Source organism: Capricornis sumatraensis, chromosome 14 (assembly GCF_032405125.1).
Source record: "Capricornis sumatraensis isolate serow.1 chromosome 14, serow.2, whole genome shotgun sequence".
Lineage (NCBI taxonomy): Eukaryota > Metazoa > Chordata > Mammalia > Artiodactyla > Bovidae > Capricornis > Capricornis sumatraensis.
In genome coordinates, this window is record NC_091082.1 from 58,153,140 (window position 1) to 58,168,161 (window position 15,022).

At 45.4% G+C, this 15,022-nt stretch overlaps 1 protein-coding gene across 4 annotated transcripts in view; it reads left to right on the forward strand.

Annotated features, from left to right (window-relative positions):
• The window catches only part of GNB1 (G protein subunit beta 1), a 75,830-nt gene that overhangs the window by 23,877 nt on the left and 36,931 nt on the right, over positions 1 to 15,022 (forward strand). Inside the window, exon 1 of one of the 4 annotated variants that reach the window (XM_068986580.1) lies at positions 7,878 to 7,896. The exons of the other annotated variants lie outside the window; for them this stretch is intronic. The gene's annotated coding sequence lies outside the window, so the exon portion shown is untranslated. Of the gene's footprint in view, positions 1 to 7,877; positions 7,897 to 15,022 lie in introns of those variants that run through there. 4 annotated transcript variants of the gene reach the window in all.

The window sequence follows — 15,022 nt, forward strand, 5'->3', positions numbered from 1 at the left end:
TAATGATTATTAGGAAAAAGATATTTTCACTTCGGAAGAAATTTAAAAGCACATTATTTACATTTGAAAGTATTAGAAGCTCTCAAAGTTAGCTTGATTGCAATGAGCATATTGTAGAAATGTCATAGTCTTGGTTTGTTTGCCTTTATTTTTATTAAGGTATAATTGAGTAAGTTTGCCTTTGAGGTAAAAAAGTGTTATTGGTGCTGTAGTCTGCTCCTTTGTAGCACTTTTTGTTTTGGCCGTGCTGCGTGGCTTGCAGGATTTTCATTCCCCTTCTAGGGTTGGAACCTGGATCTGCAGCAGTGAGAGTGTGGCGTGCTAACTGCTGGACCACCTTGAAATTCTCTTGTGGCGTCTTATATTCGTGTTTTTTCCTGCATCCTTTCACTGGTTGTTGTATAAGAATGGATGCAGTGGATGCTTGTGTGTTTTTGTTGACACCACAGCTGCAATCTATTGGTTTTTAGTGACAGTACTTCTCAGTGTTAGATAGTAACACTCTTCAGGAAGGCTTCAGGGGGCATTATGGTAGAACTGAAGACCAAGTAAAGTGTACTTGGTCAAGGTCCTGGTAGCTGTAACAACTTGAAGTCACAGTCATAGAGTGGGGAGACCCAGGAGCAGCTGTAATGAGCCTCCAGGGCACAGGGGACTGTCAGCCGAAGTGGAGCTTCCTTGCCAATAATGTAAATTGTCAGAAGTAGAATTCTACTTTAGGTGTTTATTTCCATGTAGCGGGGGAATCTTTTGTATAGTGGGTTTTCCACAGTTAGTGGGCAAGATCGCATAGCTTGATTTAAAGACTCTAAGCCCATCTCCTGGACTGTAGGAGTGCCAGGTGCCTCTGAAGTGTGCATGCACTCCTCAGTCTGACAGACGCAACTGCAGGGCAGCAGGGGCGGACTTGGCCAGCAAGGGACCACCATTGTGATAAAGTGGGGGCCAAGTGTTGGGTGGGTCTGAGACTGGGATTTACAGGCTGTTTTCCCAGATAATAGTTGCTGCGCACCATCCTGTGAACCAGAGGTTGGCAAACTCTGGCCTGCCATCTGTGTGTGTGTCCTATGAGCTCAGAGTGGTTTTTCTGTTTTAAAACAGTGAAAAAATGAAAAGGAGGCTATTTTGTGGCATGGGTAAGTGATACGAAGTTCAAGTTTATGTTCATAGACAGTTTTATTGGCGTGCCCATGTCTGTTCTGTGTGTTGTCTGTGGCTGCTTTTGCGATGGGAAGATGTGCCCGGAATTGTGGTACGTGTCTCTGGGCCTCTACAGGAAACTGCCACCACTCCTGCACCGATCTCTTGGCCAGTGTGGCATCTGCAGGCCTCACTGGCAGAGCAGCAGCCTGGAGTCACAGAACCTTTCTTTGATTTTAACTGCTGTGCAGCATGGCCTCCACAGAAAAAACGTTCTATGTCTTGTTTTCTTTTAAGATCTTCTGTTACCAGTTATGTGCTAGTGTACACTAAGCTAATGGAGCATTCTGTACACAAGAAGAATAGATAGGATTTCTAAATTCCTCCAAATTAAATTCCCTTAGAAATCTCACTGTGATACTTGAAATTGGAATGTCCGTGTATCAATACTAGAAGTGCCTTGGAAGGAGAATTCCTTTGTGGAAGTTGTGCTGAGGAGGGTCTAAAAATAACCTCTTTGAGGGCAAGAACTTGTTTGTTCTTCGGTTTAATTTTAAATTCCCTTGTAGTTAATAGGACAGCAGTATGTGAACGGTACCAGAACGTGAGCACTGGGGCTCCAGTCACAAAAGAGGCATTTAGGTCCCCTCAAGGGGCGTTCGCAGAGCGTCTCGTTACTGTGTCAAGTGTCTGTGTGTGTTTGCTCTGGCGGCAGGCAGCCCCCACTTCCTTGCCAAGGTAGCAGCCACTTGGGCGGCACCTCTGTCTCCATTTGCCCATGTGCTGTCACGGAGGCAGGGGTCTGACTGCAGTTATGTTCCCGTGGAGTTGCTCCACGCTGGCAGCTGCTTGGTAACGGCCCCCTGCCATGCTGCCGCCTCTGTCACCCTCGGCTTGTCGGGAGCCTGCAGTCTGGGCACGGCTCCGCTGACAGGTGGCAGGGAAGGACATCCAGGGTTGTTGCAACTTGTGGGAGGCACGGCCCAGCACTCTGCAGGCCCAGGACACCTCAGCCAGGTGAGGCCTGGCATGGGGCTAGTGCACGGCAGGGCTATGGGGGCGCTTCATGGCCTTGGGTGTCCCCTGCCTGTGTCTTTCTGCGAATTGCCAAGGGCTGATTCCTGCTTCCTCCACTGAGCTCTCCTTAGTTTCTTCCTCTCTCTGCTAGGCTCATTCCATCAATGTCCAGAAAAAGTTTTTCTTAACCACAGTGGGTAGTGAACCAGGGCGAGGGCATGGCACCTTACTGCCTCCTGTCCCCCCAGGCCCCTTCAAGGAACACTGCACTTGTGAGCTAAGAGCCAGCCCTGCTAAGGTCACCGCCCCCCACAGAGGCCTGGCTCTGGGGGTGCTGCCAGAAGGGGCTGCGAGGTTCCAGCTGTCACCCGGTGGAGGACGTGCTGCCAGCCAGGCCCTATGTGCCTACTCTCCTAGTGCACATGCCACTGTACTTTAAAACAAATGTAAATATATCATGAAGTAGAGTGCAAAATTTGCATCACTTTTCCGCCATTACCACTAAATACTTCAGTACATATGTTTTGAGAACACATATTTTTATATAAGCACAGTTAGCTATTGAAATCAGTAAGTTGCACACTGATAGCTGTTCTCCACGTTTCTTTGGTTGTCCCCATACTGTCTTTACAGCTCTTCCTCCCTGTCTGGACCCAGTCAGTCCAGGAACACAAGTTACATCTAGAGGTCGGGTCTGTTCTTTTTTAATCAGAAACAGCCTGCCTTTGTTGTTCTTTCCCTTGACATTTTAAGGAGTGCAGGCTGGTTTTCCTGGAGAATGACCCTTCTTTGGGTCTGTTTGGGCTTTCTCAGGGTTAGATTTAGAATTTGTGTTTGGGCGGGATACCACACAAGTATTGCGTCCTGGGCCTTCTCTGGTGAGTGTTCCTGATGCTCTCTGTGCCACGTGCAGGGTCTGGCCTGAACACCGTCTCCTGGGGCCCTCAGCACCAGCTCCTGTCTCCCTGCAGGAATGGCAGCTCCCCGTGAACACCTGTCCTCAGGGCCGCCTGTGCATCCCTCAGGATACGTGTCCCACCTGCCCTGGGATGTGCCCTGCAGTAATCAGTTACTGAGTTCCTCTTGGGTGTTGTTTCGGGAACACAAAGATTAGGAAGTCACTTCTTGATGAATTCCTACTCTTGGTGAATTTATGGTTATTGTCCAGTTTTATAGCCCATACCTAGAGCAGGGGGACAGAGAGCCAGGTGAGGCTCTGGGTGGAGGTGGGGCCCACAGTAGTGGTTTGTGGGACACCCCTCCCTGCTGTTCTGCCTCCCCTCCCTCTCATCCCCTCCACTTTCCTCTGTGGCCCAGACTTGAGTCTTCATGCAGAGACTCCCCAGTTGATGGCACCTTTAGTGTCCCTGGGGTTTTCACAATGCCCCAGGCTAAAATAAATACCTAAAAGTTTCCTTTATTGAGTCCTTCAGTTAAGTCTCTCAGTCGTGTCCAGCTCTTCGCGAACCCATGATCACTTGCAGCACACCAGGCTTCCCTGTCCATCACCAACTCCCAGAGCTTGCTCAAACTCATGTTCATCAAGTTGGAGATGCCACCCAACCATCTGATCCTCTGTCGTTCTCTTTTCCTCCTGCCTTCAATCTCTCCCAGCATCAGGGTCTTTTCCAGTGAGTCAGTTCTTTGCATCAGGTGGCCAGAGTATCAGAGCTTCAGCTTCAGCATCAGTCCTGCCAATGAACATTCAGGACTGATTTCCTTTAGGATTGATTGATTTGACCTCCTTGCAGTCCAGGGGACTCTCAAAAGTCTTCTCCAACACCACAGTTCAGAAGTATCAGTTCTTCGGTGCTCAGCTTTCTTTATAGTCCAACACTCACATCCATACATGACCACTGGAAAAATCAGCCTTGACTTTATGGACCTTTGTCGGTAAAGGAACGGCTCTGCTTTTGAATATGCTGTCTAGGTTGGTCATAGATTTCCTTCCGAGGAGCAAGCGCCTTTTAATTTCGTGGCTGCATCACCATCCGCAGTGATTCTGGAGCCAGAAAATAAAGCCTGTCACCCTTCCACTGTCTCCCCATCTGTTTCCCATGAAGTGATGGGACCAGATGCCATGATCTTCGTTTTCTGAATGTTGAGTTTAAAGCCAGCTTTTTCACTCTCCTCTTTCACTTTCATCAGGAAGCTCTTTAGTTCCTCTTCAGTTTCTGCCATAAGGGTGGTGTCATCCGCATATCTGAGAATATTGATATTTCTCCCAGAAGTCTTAATTCCAGTTTGTGCTTCTTCCAGCCCAGTGTTTCTCCCATGATGTACTCTGAATGTAAGTTAAATAAGCAGGGTGACAATATACAGCCTTGATGAACTCCTTTCCCAGTTTGGAACTAGTCCATTGTTCCATGTCCGGTTCTAACTGTTACTTCTTGACCTGCATATAGGTTTCACAGCAGCCAAGTAAGGTGGTCTGGTATTCCCATCTCTTTAAAACTTTTCCACAGTTTGTGTGGTCCACATAGTCAAAGGCTTTGGCATAGCCAGTGAAGCAGAAGTAGTTGTTTTTCTGGAGTTCTCTTGCTTTGTCAATGATTCAGCAGATGTTGGTAATTTGATCTCTGCCTCCGCTACCTTTTCTATATCCAGCTTGAACATCTGGAAGTTCTCGGTTCATGTACTGCTGAGGCCTGGCTTGAAGAATTTTGAGCATTACTTTGCTAGCAGGTAAGATGAGTGCAATTGTGCGGCAGTTTGAAGATTCTTTGGCATTGCCTTTCTTTGGGATTGGAATGAAAACTGACCTTGTCCAGTCCAGTGGCCACTTCTGAGTTTTCCACATTTGCTGGCATATTGAGTACAGCACTTGCACAGCATCATCATTTAGGATTTGAAATAGCTCAGTTAGAATTCCATCACCTCCACCAGCTTTGTTTGTGGTAATGCTTCCTAAGGCCCACTTGACTTCACCCTCCAGGATGTCCAGCTGTAGGTGACCACATCATTGTGGTTATCCAAGTCATTAAGGTATTTTTTGTGTGGTTCTTTGTATTCTTGCCAGTTTTTCTTAATATTTTCTGCTTGTGTTAGTTCCATACCATTTCTGTCCTTTATTGAGCCCATCTTTGCATGAAATGTTCCCTTGGTATCTCTAATTTTCTTGAAGGAGATCTCTAGTCTTTCCCATTCTATTGTTTTCGTCTATTTCTTTGCATTGAGACCTTAGGTCCAGTATAAGTATTTATGTCTTAAGAACTTACAGCCCTTTGAGAATGTAATACCCATAGACTGGAGGAGACTTTTTAATTTTATTCTTAACCATAAAGCAAGCTGAGTGCCAAAGAATTGATGCTTTTGAATTGTGATGCTAGAGAAGACTCTTTAGGGTCCCTTGGACTGCAGGGAGATCAGATCAGTTGATCCTAAAGGAAATAACCCTGAATATTCATTGGAAGGACTGATGCTGAAGCTCCAATACTTTGGCCACCTGATGCGAAGAGCTGACTTTCTGGGAAAGATTGAGGGCAGTAGGAGAAGGGGCGATAGAGGATGAGATGGTTGGATGGCATCACTGACTCAGTGGACATGAGTTTAGGGAAACTCCAGGAGATGGTGAAGGACAGGGAAACCTGGTGTGCTGCAGTCCATGGGGTTGCAAAGAGACATGACTTGGCAGATGTACAGCAACTACAAACCATTGTTATTAGCCAATGGGCAGTATAGCTTCTCACACTCAGAATCTGCAGGACATGGCTGTCTTTGTTTCCTGGTCCTCCTGGATTCTTGGGCAGTGCTGTTTTCTCCAAGCAACCGCGGAAACTCAGCTTTGTAAGGATATGACGTCATCAGAAAGGCTGTAGCGCCACCTGCTGTTGGAATTGTGAACCGTCTCGAGCTAGCCGCTTCCATGGTGTCTGTCACCTGTCAGGTTTCTCTGTGCTTGTCTCAACTTCAAACTGTCTTATAACCTGGGAGTTTGCTGCATCTTCCCATGCAGTTTGAGTACTGCAGTTTTAATAGCCCACAGTCTGCTTGAACTAATCCCTGCAGCTTTGGGACGTGGGGGCTTCCAGGAGAAGGGGCTTACCCCCTGGAGGAGCCAGGTGAAGGTGGAAGGCGGGACCTTTTCCTGTCCAGGAATCAAATTTCAGTCATTCTAGGCTGTCTTTCCCCAGAGGGGAAATTGAAATACCTGCAGGAAAACTAGTGGTGTCAAATATAAAGAGGTTTTGCCGGCATTTATAATGTGTGTTTTATGGAAAAAATGAAATTTATCATCTAAGGAACTTAAAAATGGACCTTTGGTAGCCTGTAATTTTTCTTGACAGTTGTGACAAATGAACTGAGAATATAAATGATTTATCAAGATAACAGTGTCTGTCTTTGTTAGATGCCCTGATTCTGACCATGACCCTTTCTCCTGTTCTTGACATGTAAGTGGTAAAACAGCGGGGACAGCCATGAGCGCTTTAAAGAAAAATAATATTAAAGAGATTCTGCAGATTTTTTTTTCTTTTAGGGCTGCATGTGTTGACTGTAAGTTTTTGAAAACCAAATTATTACGTGCTGTATATATTTAGGTTTATGTATGATACTTTATGACTCGTCTTTGCCAACTAGTTAAATGGTACCAGAGAGAAGAGATACAGCTTATGTAACTTGCAGGGAGAAGTGTGTTACTGTATTAAAGACACTAGTCTTTTTTGTCCAACCTGTGTTCTCTTCTAGGCACCCACCCCATCTCAGGGGCAGCTGTCCCCTCCTGGGCCACAGACAGACACAGCTGATACTGGTTGGTGGTTGGGGTGTGAAGTTACAGTCAGCTTTGGACCACGCACAAGTTAAGAGAGAGGGTGAAAGATAGGGAAAGTGCAGCCATCCAAACTTTAGAAGGGTCACCAGGAGCCAGTCACTGGGCATTGGATCCTGTGTCTCGTGTCTAGTGCCACACCCTGAGCCTGTTGTGGTTCTTGTCCTGGGACCTGTCGGATCCCTCCGTTTCCCATGGGAATTTTCCTCTTCTTGGCAAACAAAAGAGCCATGACTAGACCAGTTAAACTTTCTGGTGGGTTGAGGTAGGGGAAGTCGAGTCATTTTTTCGTATCTAGAATTAACCATTTCCTAAAAGATGTAGTTCTTAATAATGTCAGAGTTCTTTCTTCTTTTATGTTTTTCCCCCCGTTGACAAATAGCATAGGTAATTGGGCAGTGTATTTATTTATCCAGTGATAATATATGTGGTAGATAATATGAAGTAGATAGTATATCTACTTCATGGCAAATAGATGGGGAAACAATGGAAACAGTGAGAGACTTTATTTTGGGGGGCTCCAAAATCACTGTAGATGGTGACTGCAGCCATGAAATTAAAAGACACTTGCTATTTGGAAGAAAAGCTATGACCAACCTAGTCAGCATATTAAAAAGCAGACATTGCTTTGCCAACAAAGGTCCATCTGCTCAAAGCTATGGTTTTTCCAGTATTCAAGTATGGATGTGAGAGTTCAACTATATATAAAGAAAGCTGAGCACCAAAGAATTGATGCTTTTGAACTGTGGTGTTGGAGAAGACTCTTGAGAATCCCTTGGAATGCAAGGAGATCCAACTAGTCCATCCTGAATATTCATTGGAAGGACTGACACTGAAGCTGAAACTCCAATACTTTGGCCACCTGATGCAGAGAACTGACTCACTGGAAAAGATCCTGATGCTGGGAAAGATTGGAAGCAGGAGAATGGGACTACAGAGGACGAGATTATAAAAATACGAAATGATTAAAAGTAAGAATATACTGTTCACGTAACCTGGTTTTCTTGAATGTCTTCATTGTGTCATTGTTTTCCAGGACACATCCCTCAAGAGGTTCAACAGTATGTGAACCTTTTCCCTTTTCTTTCTGAATTAATGTAATTTTTCTTTCTTTGAAATATAACCTTATTTTATTTTTGGGTGTCCTGGGTCTTTGTTGCTGTGCAGCCTTCTCTAGTTGCGGAGAGTGGGGCCCCCTCTTGGTTGCAGTGTGCAGTCTTCTCATTGCAGTGGCCTCTGGTTGTGGAGCAGGGGCTCTAGGGTGCACGGGCTTCAGTAGTTGCGGCTCCCAGGCTCCAGAGCACAGGCTCAGTAGTTGTGGTGTACAGGTTTAGTTGCTCCGCATCATGTGGGATCTCCCCAGATCAGAGATCAAACCCATGGCCCCTCATTGGCAGGAGGATTCTTTACCACCAGGGAAGCCCAATGCTATTTTTGGCTTTAAAAGAAAAATAACTGTCAGAATTCACATTCTTGATCACCCCATGTTTCACCAAATTGTTAATTACTAACTACATTAGTATGATTGGGAGGAGGAAATACTGTCCACTAAAGAGAAGAGTGAACAAATGTTAAAGAAATATTTGGGAGGCCCCTTGATGCCAGACTCTTCGGCACCAAGAGTAGGGTGAAGAGTCCGGTGACTGTGCCCCTGTGCCAGGCTATGCATGTGCAAACACTTTTCTTCTCAGGTCTCTGAAAGTATGTGTCCTCACTTAACTCTTGTAGGTCAGGAGCTCACAGCATCCAGTTATGTGGAAAGATCTGCCCTCGCCCTTCTGTCGTGGCCAGGGAAATGCCAGCTTCTCTCCAAGGAGTGCTTTCCTTACTCTGGACTTAAGCACTCCTGTGAGGGGAGGAGAGTTATTTATGTCATTTACTTGTTAATCATTTCTAATAAATGAATAACTTGGATGGAACTTTGATTTTTATAGCTTGGTTTTCTTATTTAGTAAGCTTCTTGGTGAATTCCTATGACCAACGATTCTTGAATCAAAGAGTTCTATCTTGAGTGTTTGCTTGCTTCAAGTTTAATTAGGAAGGAAAGTCTGGGACCAAAATGATATGTGTATGGTGTGTATAGTTCCTTCTTGAAACAGATTTTTGATGCCGGTTTCTTCGCTGTGTTTCCACTTCTTTTCTGTGATCCCCTTCTCCCTTCCCACCCTTTTTCCCCTTTTTTTTTGATGACTGAACTTTTTTGTACCAACAAGGTTGCATTTAAGAGAGGGATAGCAATTGGGGTACGTTCAGGAGTGGGGAAAACTAAGTTACTATGTCTATTCCTGTCTTTGTCCAGCAGGGTTTAGTTTATGCAGGTGAGAGAGCCTTGAGTGCCGGGGCAGGTTGGTGCGTGGACCCCTTGCTTCAGTGCCTGACACCAGGCAGAGCGGTGTAGAGTGCGTGAAAGAAGGCTCATAGACCATTCATTGCCAGAGGTTCTGTAAACAGTTTACAGCTTCCGTCCTGCTTCAGTGATGCTGGACAGTGTGGCTGTGTTTTCAAACTGGAAGTACAGGCTTAGCTAGGGGCTCCTGTGCGCTCGGTCCTGCTCCCTCAGTAAAACAAGCCGCACGACTCTGTGGTTGGTTCCCAGTCACATGACAGTTGTGTTTGCTGTGCACTGTAAGTGTGCACTAAGTGTGCACTAGCGTGCTCTCTAAACAACTGTGCAGACCTGAAATGAGAAACACTTCACTGCTAAAGAGTGCTGACCATTGTTTGAGCCTTCAGTGAGTCAAATTAGTAACAGCAGGGATCACTGATAACCATGACAAATACAGTAATAATTAAGAGATTTGAAATATTTCAAGAATTCCAAAATGTGACACAGAGACACAAAGTGAGCAAATGCTGTTGGGAAGATGGCGCCAATGGACTTGCTAAACATGGGCGGGCCTGCCACAACCCTTCAGTTTGTAAGAAAAATGCATCTCCAAGCGCAGTCAGGCAGTCTGCCTGTAAGTGCTCCTGCCTCAGTCTGGCCTGAACCGGCAGGCGCAGGGCTGGGTTTGCAGAATGCGTTTCTGACAGTGACCATGTGATCCATACAGCCTTTGGCTGAGCTGCACAGTGCAGAGCACTGCCGGCTTCTGGGCTGCCTGAAGGCGCAGAGTCTGTCCTTGCCCATTTCCAGGCCCCCTTGTAAATCACAGTGGCTTCAGAGACACTTGAGCTCATAGTGCCTTCCATGTTTCCATTTTTGTAGGAAATATGCTCATGTCTTCAGCCTGGAAGTTTTGGAAGCAGGTTCCTATCGAATGTGGGGGAATATCTTACTTTTTAAAATTTGTCTCTTAACTCTTCAAGGGAAGAATACACTCATGTTTCTCAGATTTCTTCCTGAGGGACTAATGGTCAGGATCATGGTTCAGATCTGGCAGAGAGACCCAAGTTCACCTGGAGCGTTTGTGGTCCGTGTATTTCGCCATCCTCAGACACAGTTAATCTGAGTCCTGGGGAAGGTGCCCGGATGTGTGGTGGTTACAAGCACCTTGAAAGGTACGAGCCCTTTCAACTTTCTTCCATAGGAGGAGTCAGATGTCAGAGCTCTCCTTTAGAAAGTTAAATCAGGTGATGATGAATAAGATGGTTGGAGAGGAAAAGAGATGGCTGGGGAGTGAGTTAATAGTAGGCTCCATGAAGACTGTGAGCTGGAAGGAGGCCAGCAGTGGGAGTGAGTCCAGGGTGGGAGAAAGGGAGATTGGTGGGATTGGGTGGCAGCTTGGGGTAGTGTTTTCTGTGTTGATGAGGGTGGGGAATGGACTGTCATAGGGTTTGGAAAGGCAAGCCTGTGGTTGTGATGAGATTGAGCCTGAGAGTGCAGGACCTGGGGTGTAGCCAGGAAGGGGCGCAGCAGGGAGGAGGGGCAGCAGGATAGCAGGGTCCCCTCACCTGGTGTTCAGGGAGCAGGAGGTGACTGGCATGCCAGGTGTTGCTCATACAAGTCAAATAAGGGGAGCAAGGTCTGCGGTTGCCATTACCCAGGTGGAGGCATGGATTATGTGATTGGAATTAAGATAGGTGGGAATTTCGGAGACACTTTTGGTGAAGCCATGAAATGAGGAAAGAGATCATGGCCTGACTTGCTATCACTTTATAAGTCTGGAATGCAGAAGCCCTGGGATGGGACAGGAACCGTGGGGAGCGCGCCCCTCCCGTGTGTCCGTGATCCTCTTCTTTTTGCCGCTTAGTCCAAGCTGTGGTGGGTGGGTTGCCCCAGGCCTCAGGTTCATGTCCCACTCGCTGCCTCTATTTCCACAGCATCAGGGGACACAGTTTTGTCTGACGTTGGCCGGAGGGTACTGTCCTTGGTGTGGTCAGCTCTGACTGGGGTGAGGGGGAGCGTGGGACAGTCCTGAGACCAGGTTTTGGAAGAGGAGCAGTTGGGGCAGCTCTTAGGAACTCGGTTTGTAACCTGACAGGCCCCTTCCCTTCAGAGCAGCCATGAAGGCTTGGCACCATCCAAGGTACTGCCTCTTGGGGTCAGTGTGACAGTGGTCAGAGAACTGGACAAGCCAGGTGGCTGGGTAGCATGGTGGTCGGGGGGTGTGTGTGATCAGCTCTGTCTCGAGGTCAAGTACTGTTTCCTGGCAGAGGGGAAGAGAGGGCAAGGACATTCTGAGCAGAGGAACACATTTAATTTTTTATCTGATTTTCTTTTAAAAATTGCACACAGACTTGTTTTTAAATGGCAGTAAGTATTGCGTCAGGGTAATCCCCTGGGCTCAGATCCAGTTGTCGGTGGTCACACCAGCTCTGCCACTTGGTCTTAGTGCAGCTTTGAGCCCAGTTACTGACCTTCCTCTGCCTTAGGTATCTTTTCTGTAATTTTGTAGAATTGAAATGCCAAGGAAGGATGATAGCAGTACGCACCTGTTGCGTTGCTGAGGAGTTAATCAGATGGCTGTAAAGTACTTAGCAACATAGCATTGGGTGCATAATAGTTATTTGATAAATTTTATGGTTGATTAACCTTTTGATCTATATCTTTTTCGCAGACATAATTAGAAATCTAGTTTGGGGGCGTAGACTCTATATCAGTTTAGCTGTCCATAACATAAAGGGTACACTGCAGATGTGGTGCTTAGAGTGGTTCCTGAGACCCACGTGCATGCCTGGGGGTCAGCCCTTCCGGATGTCACTGTGACAGAGCACATTCACCCCCCGAACATGAGGCCGGAAGAGGGTGGAGGAGAAGATTGTGTCTCCTGGATCTCCTGAGTTCCAATTGTGACATCTTTCTCATTTTTCCCACTTTTTTCCACTTTTGGGGGAAAATGTCCTCCACGGTCTTCCTGGACTTTGAGTGTATGATTTTTGCTTGGAGTTAGTTCAGGACAGCACTGTTTTCTCCCAGTTTCCAGTGTTGCTGTTGGGAAGTAAGATGCTGCCGACTCTTGATCCTGTGTAGCACCAGTTTGTTCCATGTGGAAACTTTGAGGGTCCTGCCTTTGGTGTTCTGAAATACGATGTGTCTTGATAACAGTGTCTTTTCTTTCATTATGCTTGGCCCATGGTGGTCTTTTCCGCCTGGAGATTGAGATAGTTCCAGGAGGAAATGATCAATGCCAGGAAGAGGTGGTGGTATAGTTGTGCTCCAAGCATATTGCTGTTTTTATTCATTTCTGGCTATATATTTCCATAGCTCATCCTCCAAGAATGTGTTAAATGTTCAGTAGTTACTGCTGTGCTTTGATAGTAAAGTTACTCTTTCATTGCAAACATTAGAGCTGTTCTCCTAGATAGACCTAAATTGGGAGAAAGTTGGAATTCTGCAGGTCATATTGGACAGGTTACCACCCTTCTGCAAAAAATAAGTACTTTTCCTCATAACTTTTCCCCAAGAGATTTATTGTAACATGTGGAAACCACAGTGAAATGTGACTTTTTTAGTGAACGCAAGAAAATACAGGATAATTTAAAAACTAACTGAATATGGTTAGAGGTTTTTTATTTGGCAGCCAGATCTGTTTCTGGTTGGAGCATCACAGGCATTCCTGGGCACCCCTTGCACCTTCACACGGAGCTGGCTCACCCCAGACTGTGATGGTGGGAATGGCAGCCCAGCATGTTCTTTCATTTTCACACTGCTCAAGAATGATGGTGCAGACATGAGACTCCAGACACGTCCCTGTAGCATGTCACCGCAATGTGTGGCTGCTAGTGTTCTACAGGCTGGTCAGACTCGGAAAGGACCCAGTGGTTGGAGCTGTCAGGGGCTTTACAGTGGAGTTAAACTAGCAACCAGTAACAGAACACTGTCTGGAAGGTCCCCAAATATTTGTAAATTCAACAAAGATTACATCATAAGGGAAACTTGAAAATATTTTAATTTGAATGAAAGCAAAAACAGAGCATGCCAGCATTTGTGGAGCATAGTGAAAGCAGTGCTTGTAGGGAAGTATAAAGAATTAAATGCTGACTACAGAAATCAGTGGTCTTACCGGTCTAAACTACTGTAAGAAACTAAAAGAAGAGCAGGTCGATTTCAAAACAAGTGGAAGGAGGACAGTAATGACAAGAGCAAAATTATGTGGAAGTGAATGTAGAAACACAGTAGAGAAAATCAGTGAAACTGAAAATTGGCCCTTTGAAAAAATCAAATTGATAAACCTCTAGCCAGCCTGAGGAAAATAGCACTTAAAACACTGAGAAAATGAAGAAAAATTAATGAAATATGAAAAACTAAAAGTTGTGTTAATTCATCTTTTAAAAAATGTGCACTCTTAAAATGCCATTGATTAAGCCATTAAATCATGAATGTATTATTGTGCCAAGTTTTCCAGCTACTACAGAAGCTCTTTCTTACTATATTGGTCAGTGAAAAAAATTTTTTCTTTTTAATTTTTAAAAATAGTTATGTTATTTTCTGACTTTATCATCAAGTAATCTCATCTTTTGGGTGTGTTTTTAAATCTATGTTTGCTGTTGGTTGGCCGTAGTATTTTCCTCCCCCAGGTTTTTTTTTTTTTTTAATGTTATTTTTATTCATTTATTCCTGGCTGTGTTGGGTCTTTGTTGCTGTGCAGGCTTTCTGTAGTGGCAAGTGGGCTGTCTAGTTGCAGTGCTCGGGCTTCTCATTGCAGTGGCTTCTCTTGCTGCATAGCATGGGCTCTAGGGCGCAGGCTTCAGTAGTTGTGGTACACGGGCTTAGTTACCCCGAGGCGTGTGGGATCATCCTGGACCAGGGATGGAACTTGCATTGGCAGGTGAAATCTTGACCACTGAGCCACCTAATTTTATTTGTTTAACAGTTGAAGGAGAATTTTTATTTTTGCATCCTGCTAGATATTGGGGAGGGAGTTGAAGCTGATCACTTGAGCACTCTATGTATTAGTTGTGCAGTCATGTCTGAACTTTGCAACCCCAGGGACTATAGCCCTCCAGGTTCCTCTGTCCATGGGATTCTCCAATCAAGAGTACTGGAGTGGGTAGCCATTTTCTTCTCCGGGGGATCTTAACAACCCAGGGATCGAACCCGAGTCTGTTGCTTTGCAGGCAGGTTCTTTGCCATCTGGGCCACCAGGGAAGCCGTTGAACAATTCAAATACATGTTGATTAAATCCCTTGCTTGAAGTTTTTCTATACTAAATGTCGATTGTATCATACACCTAGTTTTAAATAACTTTCGAATCTAAATGGAGCAGTGAACATTCTGTACTTGCACCAAGATTTAGTAATTTGTAACATTTTCTTTCTCTGTGTGCTTTTTGGTGAACCATTTGATTGTTGTAGGTGTAGATACTTTATCTCTACAACTTCAGCCTGTCCCAAGAACAAGGATGTTCTTTTACATTTATCTCAAAATCTGAACATGGATTCAGTGATGCCAAATCCAGTCCACATTTAAATTTCCTGTTTTCTTCAGAATGTCTTCCTGCCCTTTTTTAAATTCAGGGTTTAACCAAGTTCAAATGTTGTACACTTGGTTGTCATGTCTCCTGAGGGCTGCTACCCTCAGACTTATTCCTAAATTTGGCTAGGGGACCTTCTTCACATTATCATTTCCCACTCTTCAGAACAGTTTTGTGCTAGAGAATTAATCAGAACTGAGAAGTTTACTTTGTCTTGTACAAGTGCCCAGTCCTTTTGGCA